Genomic DNA, 14,610 nt, shown 5'->3' on the forward strand with positions numbered 1-14,610 from the left:
TTGATATTCAGTCCAACAGCATTGGGACTTTTGTGTCTGAGTTCCAGACAGACTGTCAGATTATTGGTGGAGATTTTACATCAACTCTTTCTGCAGGTTTACATCGAGACGCCAGTAGTTGGCGATAAAGTGACATTCATTCAGTAACGAAACAAGTGAGTGACTCAAGAATCATTCATTCAACTGATTTGTTCAAAACATGATTCATTTAGCCATTGCAGGCAGAGAATGTGTCTCTATGAGCCAGAGCTGATTTTAGACAGCATTTAAACACAGTTAAGTGAAGTATAATATTGGTCAATGCAAATTATTGCAGAAATATTTGGCCATGGAGACAAGTAATCTGCAAACAGGTCATGATCATGAATGATACATTTTTTGTCCTACATTTTGTTTTTACTGACTAAATACAGCATTTATGGGATCATGCACTTTCAAATCAATGCAACATCTGGTAAATAACCTCCTGATTTTTTTCTCTTATTAGATGACTTCTGTTGGAATAGATCTACAGTGATGACTGTTTGTAGAGCTCAACTCCAGTCCTGGGAACCACAGTGCTGCACATTCTGTTTGTCTCTCTTATTTAATAGCAGTTTTAGTTCATGCAGCTCTGAAAACGTGTTGATGATTTGAATCAGATCAGATGTATTAAATAAAAGAGACAAAATGATGCAGTGCTGGACCAGGATAAAGAAATACAGGTTTGCATGAGAACTGAATCATGGGAGGAGGATGAGTGTGTCATCTCTGGGTGGAGGAATGTGGTTCTTCACCATATCCTCACTGATGAAGCCTTGCTTGTACTCACAACCTACCTCATGAAGTTGATTATTGGCCTGTCCCAATACACACACTTGCAGTCTTGGCCACTTGACAGGAAGTTAAATGCACAAGACTGTCCCGGGTCTGATAAATGCCAAAACCCATTGCCCTTAATGGACACTAAATCCACATTATCTCTAATACACATCAGAGCGATATTTAAAGCGTATACCATCATTCATCATGTTTTTTAACTCAAATGACCCAAAATCAGAAGATGTTGAGAAAAACTTTAGCATGCATGTTAAATTAATTAGATATTACATAATATTTGCTTTGGTAGTTAAACTTAAAGTGCACATTTTGTTGGTGTTTTTTAAATGTCTGCAACTGCTTTATAATACTAGAAGCATCACAATTACTAAATGTGTTGTCTGTTACATAGGGACGACTGAACAGACATTTAAAAGTTTATTTTAAAAAGTGCTAAGTATTGCAAATATTATTAAAACTCTGTAAAAACTTAATTTTACACCACTATGATGTAAGTGTGCCCCATTGAATAATTCAAAATTCCACACACACGATCTTCACGAACACTTGGGCCAAATACAGGAAATACATCCTGTAAGTTAATACATCAGACTCAAGTGTTGGTATTGGGACAGGCCCTATATTTAGCATGTCACCTTCTGATGATGTCTGTTTGAACTTAACTCACCTAAACTGAGGTTTATTTGCCTAAACATCATGTGGGAAAACAAGACGTTCTTACCGCTCAGAGTTTAGACTGTGTCGGGTGATTGTCCATGACCTCTTCAAACCCGGAGCGTAGGAGAATGGCTTTTTCTGTCTGTTCAAGAACACAAAAGGCAGTGAGTGGTAAAGTGGGTATAATTCTTCGTTTTAAGTAATTAAGTTGATGACACCTGCTGGTCAAAATGGTGTAGATGTAATAAGAATGCAGTGCAAACATGTATTGACACCTTTTACAAACCGATTGCAGATGTTTCCATTGTTATTAAATAAATGTACAAATCATTAAATCCCATTAAATATGAAGTGTGAAGTGTTTTATTAATTTGTAAGGCTTTTTTTTGTGTGTGTGTTTTTAAGAGGCCCTGGTTAATCAGGCCAGTAAGATACAATTAACTTTCACACTCCATTTTTCTACACGTTTGTCATTAAAACTGAACCTAAACTATAAAAGTGACCTGAGATCAGTTAAAACTCTATATTAGCTGCTGGTTCATGAGTTTACCAGGTTAACGCCACCTAGTGGTGAAACAAATGTTTCTAAACAGTATGAAGCAGCGAGGCATTGTTTTGCAGCAATCAGATGCCAGTTTAACATGTGCTCTGAACTTCTGATTCAAACAAACGATTGGTAAAAGTTTCAAAGCTGAATGAAGCAGTGTTACATATAAGAGCTGTAGACTCACCGGTGTTAGAGTCCCGACATGTCTTGATCACACTCCCTTACTTTCCCATCTCTGCTGTCCTATAAATAAAAAACATTAAAAAGTTGCTCAAATACAGAAACATTGAAATTATTTCATACAAATAAACACAAAATAATGCTAGAAATGATTAGGTGAATATTTATAAACCTGCAAAAATTGACAGCTTGGATGCTATCAGAAAAAGATGCTAAAAATGTAAACGTCTTAAGAAATGTAGTGATCTATGTCTTTAAAAAGCAAAAACAAAGATGCAGACATCAGTGGGAGTGATAAAGAGATGTGCTTCCATATAGGAAACTGGAATCCAAACCCCATTAAAGCTTGTAATATTTTGTTGTTATTAAATCATACAAAATGCCTCAAATACCTCCAGCCTATGTGAAACCCAAGGTGGTGCTAGTGGCGAAACACGTCCTCTGCTGATAAGAGTGTGCTGATGTCAGGGTTCAAATCACACCTCAGCATGTTGTCCCATTTACATTAAATTGTTATCAATTGTTATATTCAACAAAGTGCCCCAGACACCAATATTGAGTGTGAAAGCCATGATGGTGCAAGTGGCTAAACACACGTTAGTTGTGGACAAGGTTTCGCTGAAGATATGGGTTCAATTCCCACCTCAGCATGATTTATTGTAAAATCACAGGCCTCATCCAGGGGAAATAAAAGTTTTTGAGTCACATGTCAGCAAGAGATCTGTGGCTCACAGGTAAGAGCGCTGCCTCACGGTTTCAGAGGTTGCTGGTTCAATCCCAAACAGATCTCTGCGATACGAGTGAATGGAGTATGTGCAAGTGGTTCTGTTGTTTAAACAGAAGAACAACAGAGACCTGTTCAAATCCCACAGATGCAGTAATCATTTACCTTTCTTAACAATACAAATTCACACATGACCCAAAAACAAGCCATGCCTCATCAGAACTTCTGTGGTGCAGAGGATAATCATTTGCCTTCAAACATGAGAGTCTTGGTTCAAATCCCAAACTGCTGACTTTTTCCTTCAAATAAAACAAAGCTATTAATAAAAACCCATCCATAACACCCTTCAACTCAACAGACTCAGTGGCTCAGTTGATAAAGCATTGGGCTTTAATCAAGGAGACCAGAATTCAAATCCCATTCTTGCTTATGTTGAATAGTTGTGATTATATCAAACAAAGTGGCCAAAACACCAGCTCTGAGTGTGAAAGCCACAGTGGTGCAAGTGGCTAAACACACGTTAGTTGTGGACAAGGTTGCGCTGGAGGCATGGGTTCAATCCCCACCTCAGCAAGATTTATTGTAAAATCACAGGCCTCATCCAGGTGAAATATAAGTTCCAGCACACGCCTCAGCAAGAGATCTGTGGCTCACAGGTAAGAGCACTGCCTCACGGTTTCAGAGGTTGCTGGTTCAATCCCAGCCAGATCTCTGCGATACGAGTGAATGGTGTATGTGTGAAGGGGCGGGGATGTTTCGGGTCCCCCCCCGAACCCCGTCACAATGTCCAGCAGGGGTTATGCTTCTTGATACAATGAAAAAAATTTTTTAGCTGTCTAAAAATTTTGGCCCGCCGTACCTTCCCCACCATTTTAGGTTCCCATCATTTGCTTTTTAAAGGGGTGACCCTCCAAAAAGAAAATAATGGTAACCTACATGTTTAGCGCCAAACAACAACATTCACACGTTAGAAGTCTTACCTGTCCATCAGCAGAAGTCCATCATTACAGTGAATGTGTGTGTCCACGCGGCCCAGAGCTATGCTTCTGATGACTGGACGCTCCAAACACATCCTGTATTCTGTAGAGGAAACATAAACACAAACATTACTACATGCTGAATAACTAAAACATCACAATTTAATGTCTAAACAAAAGTTAAATGTTATCGGTTACATAAAGTCCTAAAGCTGTACAGTGTAAAGAAATATAATACATAGTATGAATGCTGAATCAATAATAATATTTTGGTTCAATCTCCTGTTCTTTTAATTAAAGGGTTAGTTCACCCAAAAATGAAAATTCTGTCAGTAATTACTCACCCTCATGTTGTTCCAACCCCGTCTCACTCCTCCATAGGCTTCTAAGACATTATAATTTGCTGGCCCAGAAAATGTATTAAAGACATCGTTAATATAGTCCAAGTGACTACAGTGGCTCAATCTTAAGTTTATAAAGCGACGAGAATACTTTTTGTGCGCAAAAAAACAACAAAATAACGACTTTATTCCACTTTTCATTTCCTTCTCTCTGGGCCTCGAGTTTTTTCACGTAGTGTTTTAGTGCAGCGAGTCTGTGTTGTACGTCACACGCATCACACACATGACCAGCGTCGGCCAATAGTGAGCCTACGTGTGACGTACAACCCAGACGCGCTGCGCTAAAACACTACGTGAAAAAACTCGAGGCCCAGAGAGGAAATGAAAAGTGGAAAAAAAGTCGTTCTTTTTGTTGTTTTTTTGCGCACAAAAAGTATTCTCGTCGCTTTATAAACTTAAGATTGAGCCACTGTAGTCACTTGGACTATATTAACGATGTCTTTAATACATTTTCTGGGCCAGCAAATTATAATGTCTTAGAAGCCTATGGAGGAGTGAGACAGCTCTCAGATTTAATCAAAAATATCTTAATTTGTGTTCCGAAGATGAACGAAAGTCTTACGGGGTTGGAACAACATGAGGGTGAGTAATTACTGACAGAATTTTCATTTTTGGGTGAACTAACCCTTTAAGTCACTGTCTTACAGGTCAGAACTACAGGAACATAAGAAATAGAAACAAACACCTCCTTCAGTTGTGAGTGCTGTCCAAAAATTAGGTTTAATTCACCATAAACAATTAATAAAGAAAAATAGGATCACAAATCTAAGTGTTAACAGGTCATAGTTAGTTATTTTTTAATGGCCGAATTATAGATTATTACCTAAGGTAAGACTGCAACAACAGAAGAAAACAAGATTCTTACTTCATAATATGAATATCAGAGGGCGATTCATTCAAGGATTGTAAAGGCAATGCAGAACAACTGATTCATTCATTATTCTAAAAGTCTGACAGTGAGTTCAAGAGAGCAGAATGTAAACAAAGTCTGTGATAAACCTTCATAACTGTCAAATAACAAGACTTAACGTTAAAGACCACAACAAAATGAACGTTTAGTGCGTTTTAGTTCATGTTGTTCATTTTAAAGTCACAATAAATGCAACATTCAATCATCAAAATATGAATCCAAACAAACTGACATGAGCCCTGCTATGAAATATCAGAAGAAAGCAACAACACATAACTAATTAAAAACGTAAATAATGACTTAAAGTCTTAATAAGAAGATAATGCAAGAGAAAAGCACTTTATCTGTAGAGTTGACTTACATGACAGTTGAGTCGCTCGCGTGACATCTTTGCTTCCCGAAGTTTATCGCGGCGTGTGTCGGATTTGTTTGTTTATGGGCTGAAATATGTGTCGTTGAGTGACATTCAAATACTGTCATCTGCAGTTTCTATAGTTTAAACGGTCTGCACGTGTTGTGGCCACTGTAACAAGCGTCATGTTGTCAAGCATCAGAAGCTGTCAGACTGAACCTGAAACTCGTTGACGCCGCCTAGAGGAGCGGATGGAAAACTGCACTTCAGTTTGAAACGACATGCTCGAGGCGGCGGCCAGTTGCAGGTGAGGCTGAAATATCCATTTCATATATTTTCCGCAAAATCAATGATTTTGTCACGGTCTCGACCAGCAGAGCAACATGGATCTACCAGTTTTAGAAAATGAACCAGATCAGCTCTCAACTGATGGGGTACTAAAAACATGAATGTGTTGAACTCAAAGGCATGTGCTCAAACTAGTGTAAAGATATAAAATACGGTTCGATTTTCTTCTGTTTGTAAGTTTTTTTGTTTGTTTAAAGTAGCTGTTTGTCTGTCTATAGTTATTTATAATGATATGCATCATGTTTGTTCACAGTTAAAGTACAAATGCCCTCGTGTTGTTGTGTCAGTTCAAGCAGTTTTTATAATAAAGCATGATTGGGAATTTGAAACATAGGACAGATCAAGACAAATCATTACTTATCAAAATGACTGTCTCAATCTATAAACCAGTGCAATGGCTGATATTACGACTAAAATGCTGTGTCTAATAGTGGCTATTTACTGATTAACAGACACAGGCTGAGATCAGAATAGTGTGTCAGCTGCTCCCCCTTGTGGACAATAAGTGTGTCTGCAATAATATATGAAAACAGCAGATGTAGGAGGACATGGGTTTTAAACACCTGCACATGATAAAAGCTCTATGACGCTTTCACGTCGTTTAGTAGAAAATGAATTTAATTGGGAATGTACCTAAATTGCCCCCCTAAGGGTAGAAATCCACGGACATATATACATTTACACACAGCAGATAAATTATAGTAATACATCAGTAAGTTCTGAAGTTGATATTCAGTCCAACAGCATTGGGACTTTTGTGTCTGAGTTCCAGACAGACTGTCAGATTATTGGTGGAGATTTTACACCGACTCTTTCTGCAGGTTTACATCGAGACGCCAGTAGTTGGCGATAAAGTGACATTCATTCAGTAACGAAACGAGTGAGTGACTCAAGAATCATTCATTCAACTGATTTGTTCAAAACATAATTCATTTAGTCATTGCAGGCAGAGAATGTGTCTCTATGAGCCAGAGCTGATTTTAGACAGCATTTAAACACAGTTAAGTGAAGTATAATATTGGTCAATGCAAATTATTGCAGAAATATTTGGCCATGGAGACAAGTAATCTGCAAACAGGTCATGATCATGAATGATACATTTTTTGTCCTACATTTTGTTTTTACTGACTAAATACAGCATTTATGGGATCATGCACTTTCAAATCAATGCAACATCTGGTAAATAACCTCCTGATTTTTTTTTCTTATTAGATGACTTCTGTTGGAATAGATCTACAGTGATGACTGTTTGTAGAGCTCAACTCCAGTCCTGGGAACCACAGTGCTGCACATTCTGTTTTGTCTCTCTTATTTTATAGCAGTTTTAGTTCATGCAGCTCTGAAAACGTGTTGATGATTTGAATCAGATCAGATGTATTAAATAAAAGAGACAAAATGATGCAGTGCTGGACCAGGATAAAGAAATACAGGTTTGCATGAGAACTGAATCATGGGAGGAGGATGAGTGTGTCATCTCTGGGTGGAGGAATGTGGTTCTTCACCATATCCTCACTGATGAAGCCTTGCTTGTACTCACAACCTCATGAAGTTGATTATTGGCCTGTCCCAATACACACACTTGAAGTCTTGGCCACTTGACAGGAAGTTAAATGCACAAGACTGTCCCGGGTCTGATAAATGCCAAAACTCATTGCCCTTAATGGACACTAAATCCACATTATCTCTAATACACATCAGAGCGATATTTAAAGCGTATACCATCATTCATCATGTTTTTGAACTCAAATGACCCAAAATCAGAAGATGTTGAGAAAAACTTTAGCATGCATGTTAAATTAATTAGATATTACATAAAATTTGCTTTGGTAGTTAAACTTAAAGTGCACATTTTGTTGGTGTTTTTTAAATGTCTGCAACTGCTTTATAATACTAGAAGCATCACAATTACTAAATGTGTTGTCTGTTACATAGGGACGACTGAACAGACATTTAAAAGTTTATTTTAAAAAGTGCTAAGTATTGCAAATATTATTAAAACTCTGTAAAAACTTGACTTAATTTTACACCACTATGATGTAAGTGTGCCCCATTGAATAATTCAAAATTCCACACACACGATCTTCACGAACACTTGGGCCAAATACAGGAAATACATCCTGTAAGTTAATACATCAGACTCAAGTGTTGGTATTGGGACAGGCCCTATATTTAGCATGTCACCTTCTGATGATGTCTGTTTGAACTTAACTCACCTAAACTGAGGTTTATTTGCCTAAACATCATGTGGGAAAACAAGACGTTCTTACCGCTCAGAGTTTAGACTGTGTCGGGTGATTGTCCATGACCTCTTCAAACCCGGAGCGTAGGAGAATGGCTTTTTCTGTCTGTTCAAGAACACAAAAGGCAGTGAGTGGTAAAGTGGGTATAATTCTTCGTTTTAAGTAATTAAGTTGATGACACCTGCTGGTCAAAATGGTGTAGATGTAATAAGAATGCAGTGCAAACATGTATTGACACCTTTTACAAACCGATTGCAGATGTTTCCATTGTTATTAAATAAATGTACAAATCATTAAATCCCATTAAATATGAAGTGTGAAGTGTTTTATTAATTTGTAAGGCTTTTTTGTGTGTTTTTAAGAGGCCCTGGTTAATCAGGCCAGTAAGATACAATTAACTTTCACACTCCATTTTTCTACACACTTTTGTCACTAAAACTGAACCTAAACTATAAAAGTGACCTGAGATCAGTTAAAACTCTATATTAGCTGCTGCTTTACCAGGTTAACGCCACCTAGTGGTGAAATAAATGTTTCTAAACAGTATGAAGCTGCGAGGCATTGTTTTGCAGCAATCAGATGCCAGTTTGACATGTGCTCTGAACTTCTGATTCAAACAAACGATTGGTAAAAGTTTCAAAGCAGCATGAAGCAGTGTTACATATAAGAGCTGTAGACTCACCGGTGTTAGAGTCCCGACATGTCTTGATCACACTCCCTTACTTTCCCATCTCTGCTCTGCTGTCCTATAAATAAAAAACATTAAAAAGTTGCTCAAATACAGTCATTGAAACATTGAAATTATTTCATACAAATAAACACAAAATAATGCTAGAAATGATTAGGTGAATCATATTTATAAACCTGCAAAAATTGACAGCTTGGATGCTATCAGAAAAAGATGCTAAAAATGTAAACATCTTAAGAAATGTAGTGATCTATGTCTTTAAAAAGCAAAAACAAAGATGCAGACATCAGTGGGAGTGATAAAGAGATGTGCTTCCATATAGGAAACAAGAATCCAAACCCCATTAAAGCTTGTAATATTTTGTTGTTATTAAATCATACAAAATGCCTCAAATACCTCCAGCCTATGTGAAACCCAAGGTGGTGCTAGTGGCGAAACACGTCCTATGCTGATAAGAGTGTGCTGATGTCAGGGTTCAAATCACACCTCAGCATGTTGTCCCATTTACATTAAATTGTTATCAATTGTTATATTCAACGAAGTGCCCCAGACACCAATATTGAGTGTGAAAGCCATGATGGTGCAAGTGGCTAAACACACGTTAGTTGTGGACAAGGTTTCGCTGAAGATATGGGTTCAATTCCCACCTCAGCATGATTTATTGTAAAATCACAGGCCTCATCCAGGGGAAATAAACGTTTCTGAGTCACATGTCAGCAAGAGATCTGTGGCTCACAGGTAAGAGCGCTGCCTCACGGTTTCAGAGGTTGCTGGTTCGATCCCAAACAGATCTCTGCGATACGAGTGAATGGAGTATGTGCAAGTGGTTCTGTTGTTTAAACAGAAGAACAACAGAGACCTGTTCAAATCCCGCAGATGCAGTAATCATTTACCTTTCTTAACAATACAAATTCACACATGACCCCAAAACAAGCCACACCTCATCAGAACTTCTGTGGTGCAGAGGATAATCATTTGCCTTCAAACATGAGAGTCTTGGTTCAAATCCCAAACTGCTGACTTTTTCCTTCAAATAAAACAAAGCTATTAATAAAAACCCATCCATAACACCCTTCAACTCAACAGACTCAGTGGCTCAGTTGATAAAGCGTTGGGCTTTAATCAAGGAGACCAGAATTCAAATCCCATTCTTGCTTATGTTGAATAGTTGTGATTATATCAAACAAAGTGGCCAAAACACCAGCTCTGAGTGTGAAAGCCACAGTGGTGCAAGTGGCTAAACACACGTTAGTTGTGGACAAGGTTGCGCTGGAGGCATGGGTTCAATCCCCACCTCAGCAAGATTTATTGTAAAATCACAGGCTTCATCCAGGTGAAATATAAGTTCCAGCACATGTCTCAGCAAGAGATCTGTGGCTCACAGGTAAGAGCGCTGCCTCACGGTTTCAGAGGTTGCTGGTTCAATCCCAGCCAGATCTCCGCGATACGAGTGAATGGTGTATGTGTGAAGGGGCGGGGATGTTTCGGGTCCCCCCCTGAACCCCGTCACAATGTCCAGCAGGGGTTATGCTTCTTGATACAATGAAAAAAAAATTAGCTGTCTAAAAATTTTGGCCCGCCGTACCTTCCCCACCATTTTAGGTTCCCATCATTTGCTTTTTAAAGGGGTGACCCTCCAAAAAGAAAATAATGGTAACCTACATGTTTAGCGCCAAACAACAACATTCACACGTTAGAAGTCTTACCTGTCCATCAGCAGAAGTCCATCATTACAGTGAACGTCTGTGTCCACACGGCCCAGAGCTCTGCTTCTGATGACTGGACGCTCCAAACACATCCTGTATTCTGTAGAGGAAACATAAACACAAACATTACTACATGCTGAATAACTAAAACATCACAATTTAATGTCTAAACAATAGTTAAATGTTATCGGTTACATAAATTAAAGTCCTAAAGCTGTACAGTGTAAAGAAATATAATACATAGTATGAATGCTGAATCAATAATAATATTTTGGTTCAATCTCCTGTTCTTTTAATTAAAGGGTTAGTTCACCCAAAAATGAAAATTCTGTCAGTAATTACTCACCCTCATGTTGTTCCAACCCTGTCTCACTCCTCCATAGGCTTCTAAGACATTATAATTTGCTGGCCCAGAAAATGTATTAAAGACATCGTTAATATAGTCCAAGTGACTACAGTGGCTCAATCTTAAGTTTATAAAGCGACGAGAATACTTTTTGTGCGCAAAAAAACAACACAAATAACGACTTTATTCCACTTTTCATTTCCTCTCTGGGCCTCGAGTTTTTTCACGTAGTGTTTTAGCGCAGCGCGTCTGTGTTGTACGTCACACGCATCACACACATGACCAATAGTGAGCCTACGTGTGACGTACAACCAAGACGCGCTGCGCTAAAACACTACGTGAAAAAACTCGAGGCCCAGAGAGAAGGAAATGAAAAGTGGAATAAAGTCGTTATTTTTGTTGTTTTTTTGCGCACAAAAAGTATTCTCGTCGCTTTATAAACTTAAGATTGAGCCACTGTAGTCACTTGGACTATATTAACGATGTCTTTAATACATTTTCTGGGCCAGCAAATTATAATGTCTTAGAAGCCTATGGAGGAGTGAGACAGCTCTCAGATTTAATCAAAAATATCTTACTTTGTGTTCCGAAGATGAACGAAAGTCTTACGGGGTTGGAACAACATGAGGGTGAGTAATTACTGACAGAATTTTCATTTTTGGGTGAACTAACCCTTTAAGTCACTGTCTTACAGGCCAGAACTACAGGAACATAAGAAATAAAAACAAACACCTCCTTCAGTTGTGAGTGCTCACCAAAAAAGTTCAATGTTCAATGTGATTTTTACATTATTTGGAACTTTTAAGGTCACGATTAGGTTTAATTCACCATAAACAATTAATAAAGAAAAATAGGATCACAAATCTAAGTGTTAACAGGTCATAGTTAGTTATTTTTTAATGGCTGAATTATAGATTATTACCTAAGGTAAGACTGCAACAACAGAAGAAAACAAGATTCTTACTTCATAATATGAATATCAGAGGGCGATTCATTCAAAGATTGTAAAGGCAATGCAAAACAACTGATTCATTCATTATTCTAAAAGTCTGACAGTGAGTTCAAGAGAGCAGAATGTAAACAAAGTCTGTGATAAACCTTCATAACTGTCAAATAACAAGACTTAACGTTAAAGACCACAACAAAATGAACGTTTAGTGCGTTTTAGTTCATGTTGTTCATTTTAAAGTCACAATAAATGCAACATTCAATCATCAAAATATGAATCCAAATAAACTGACATGAGCCCTGCTATGAAATATCAGAAGTAAGCAACAACACATAACTAATTAAAAACGTAAATAATGACTTAAAGTCTTAATAAGAAGATAATGCAAGAGAAAAGCACTTTATCTGTAGAGTTGACTTACATTACAGTTGAGTCGCTCGCGTGACATCTTTGCTTCCCGAAGTTTATCGCGGCGTGTGTCGGATTTGTTTGTTTATGTGCTGAAATATGTGTCGTTGAGTGACATTAAAATACTGTCATCTGCAGTTTCTATAGTTTAAACGGTCTGCACGTGTTGTGGCCACTGTAACAAGCGTCATGTTGTCAAGCATCAGAAGCTGTCAGACTGAACCTGAAACTCGTTGACGCCGCCTAGAGGAGCGGATGGAAAACTGCACTTCAGTTTGAAACGACATGCTCGAGGCGGCGGCCAGTTGCAGGTGAGGCTGAAATATCCATTTCATATATTTTCCGCAAAATCTAAGATTTTGTCACGGTCTCGACCAGCAGAGCAACATGGATCTACCAGTTTTAGAAAATGAACCAGATCAGCTCTCAACTGATGGGGTACTAAAAACATGAATGTGTTGAACTCAAAGGCACGTGCTCAAACTAGTGTAAAGATATAAAATACGGTTTGATTTTCTTCTGTTTGTAAGTTTTTTTTTGTTTGTTTAAAGTAGCTGTTTGTCTGTCTATAGTTATTTATAATGATATGCATCATGTTTGTTCACAGTTAAAGTACAAATGCCCTCGTGTTGTTGTGTCAGTTCAAGCAGTTTTTATAATAAAGCATGATTGGGAATTTGAAACATAGGACAGATCAAGACAAATCATTACTTATCAAAATGACTGTCTCAATCTATAAACCAGTGCAATGGCTGATATTACGACTAAAATGCTGTCTAATAGTGGCTATTTACTGATTAACAGACACAGGCTGAGATCAGAATAGTGTGTCAGCTGCTCCCCCTTGTGGACAATAAGTGTGTCTGCAATAATATATGAAAACAGCAGATGCAGGAGGACATGGGTTTTAAACACCTGCACATGGTAAAAGCTCTATGACGCTTTCACGTCGTTTAGTAGAGAATTAATTTAATTGGGAATGTACCTAAATTGCCCCCCTAAGGGTAGAAATCCACGGACATATATACATTTACACACAGCAGATAAATTATAGTAATACATCAGTTAGTTCTGAAGTTGATATTCAGTCCAACAGCATTGGGACTTTTGTGTCTGAGTTCCAGACAGACTGTCAGATTATTGGTGGAGATTTTACACCGACTCTTTCTGCAGGTTTACATCGAGACGCCAGTAGTTGGCGATAAAGTGACATTCATTCAGTAACGAAACAAGTGAGTGACTCAAGAATCATTCATTCAACTGATTTGTTCAAAACATGATTCATTTAGTCATTGCAGGCAGAGAATGTGTCTCTATGAGCCAGAGCTCTATATAGTATAATATGCAAATTATTGCAGAAATATTTGGCCATGGAGACAAGTAATCTGCAAACAGGTCATGATCATGAATGATAAATTTTTTGTCCTACATTTTGTTTTTACTGACTAAATACAGCATTTATGGGATCATGCAACATCTGGTAAATAACCTCCTGATTTTTTTTTCTTATTAGATGACTTCTGTTGGAATAGATCTACAGTGATGACTGTTTGTAGAGCTCAACTCCAGTCCTGGGAACCACAGTCACCTAAACTGAGGTTTATTTGCCTAAACATCATGTGGGAAAACAAGACGTTCTTACCGCTCAGAGTTTAGACTGTGTCGGGTGATTGTCCATGACCTCTTCAAACCCGGAGCGTAGGAGAATGTATTTTTCTGTCTGTTCGAGAACACAAAAGGCAGTGAGTGGGAAAGTGGGTATCATTAAATCACATTAAATATGAAGTGTTTTATTAATTTGTAAGTTTTTTGTGTGTTTTTAAGAGGGCTTGGTTAATCAGGCCAGTAAGATACAATTAACTTTCACACTCCATTTTTCTTCACACTTTTGTCATTAAAACTGAACCTAAACTATAAAAGTGACCTGAGATCAGTTAAAACTCTATATTAGCTGCTGGTTCATGAGTTTACCAGGTTAACGCCACCTAGTGGTGAAATAAATGTTTCTAAACAGTATGAAGCTGCGAGGCATTGTTTTGCAGCAATCAGATGCCAGTTTGACATGTGCTCTGAACTTCTGATTCAAACAAACGATTGGTAAAAGTTTCAAAGCTGCATGAAGCAGTGTTACATATAAGAGCTGTAGACTCACCGGTGTTAGAGTCCCGACATGTCTTGATCACACTCCCTTACTTTCCCATCTCTGCTGTCCTATAAATAAAAAACATTAAAAAGTTGCTCAAATACAGAAACATTGAAATTATTTCATACAAATAAAAACAAAATAATGCTAGAAATGATTAGGTGAATCATATTTATAAATTGCTAAAAAATCATATTGCTAAAAATGTAAACAAG

The 14,610-nt window shown here is 37.8% G+C and overlaps 1 protein-coding gene and 1 long non-coding RNA gene across 44 annotated transcripts in view; one reads left to right on the plus strand and one right to left on the minus strand.

Annotated features, from left to right (window-relative positions):
- The window catches only part of LOC311080911 (uncharacterized protein), a 34,722-nt gene that overhangs the window by 12,758 nt on the left and 7,354 nt on the right, over nt 1–14,610 (minus strand). For 18 of the 43 annotated variants that reach the window (XR_014605741.1, XR_014605742.1, XR_014605743.1 and 15 more), the window contains 8 exons: nt 14,405–14,463; nt 13,895–13,972; nt 10,550–10,649; nt 8,838–8,901; nt 8,183–8,260; nt 3,908–4,007; nt 2,208–2,266; nt 1,541–1,618 (listed from right to left, as the gene is read on the minus strand). The gene's annotated coding sequence lies outside the window, so the exon portion shown is untranslated. The other 25 variants (XM_084111125.1, XM_084111132.1, XM_084111130.1 and 22 more) reach the window with 16 other exon arrangements.
- Nucleotides 12,516–13,897, plus strand: LOC311080916. The gene is made up of 3 exons (XR_014605758.1): nt 12,516–12,563; nt 13,426–13,484; nt 13,766–13,897. It is a non-coding gene; the product is annotated as an uncharacterized lncRNA (long non-coding RNA).

The sequence above is a fragment of the Abramis brama genome (assembly GCF_963993115.1).
Source record: "Abramis brama genome assembly, chromosome: 4".
NCBI lineage: Eukaryota > Metazoa > Chordata > Actinopteri > Cypriniformes > Leuciscidae > Abramis > Abramis brama.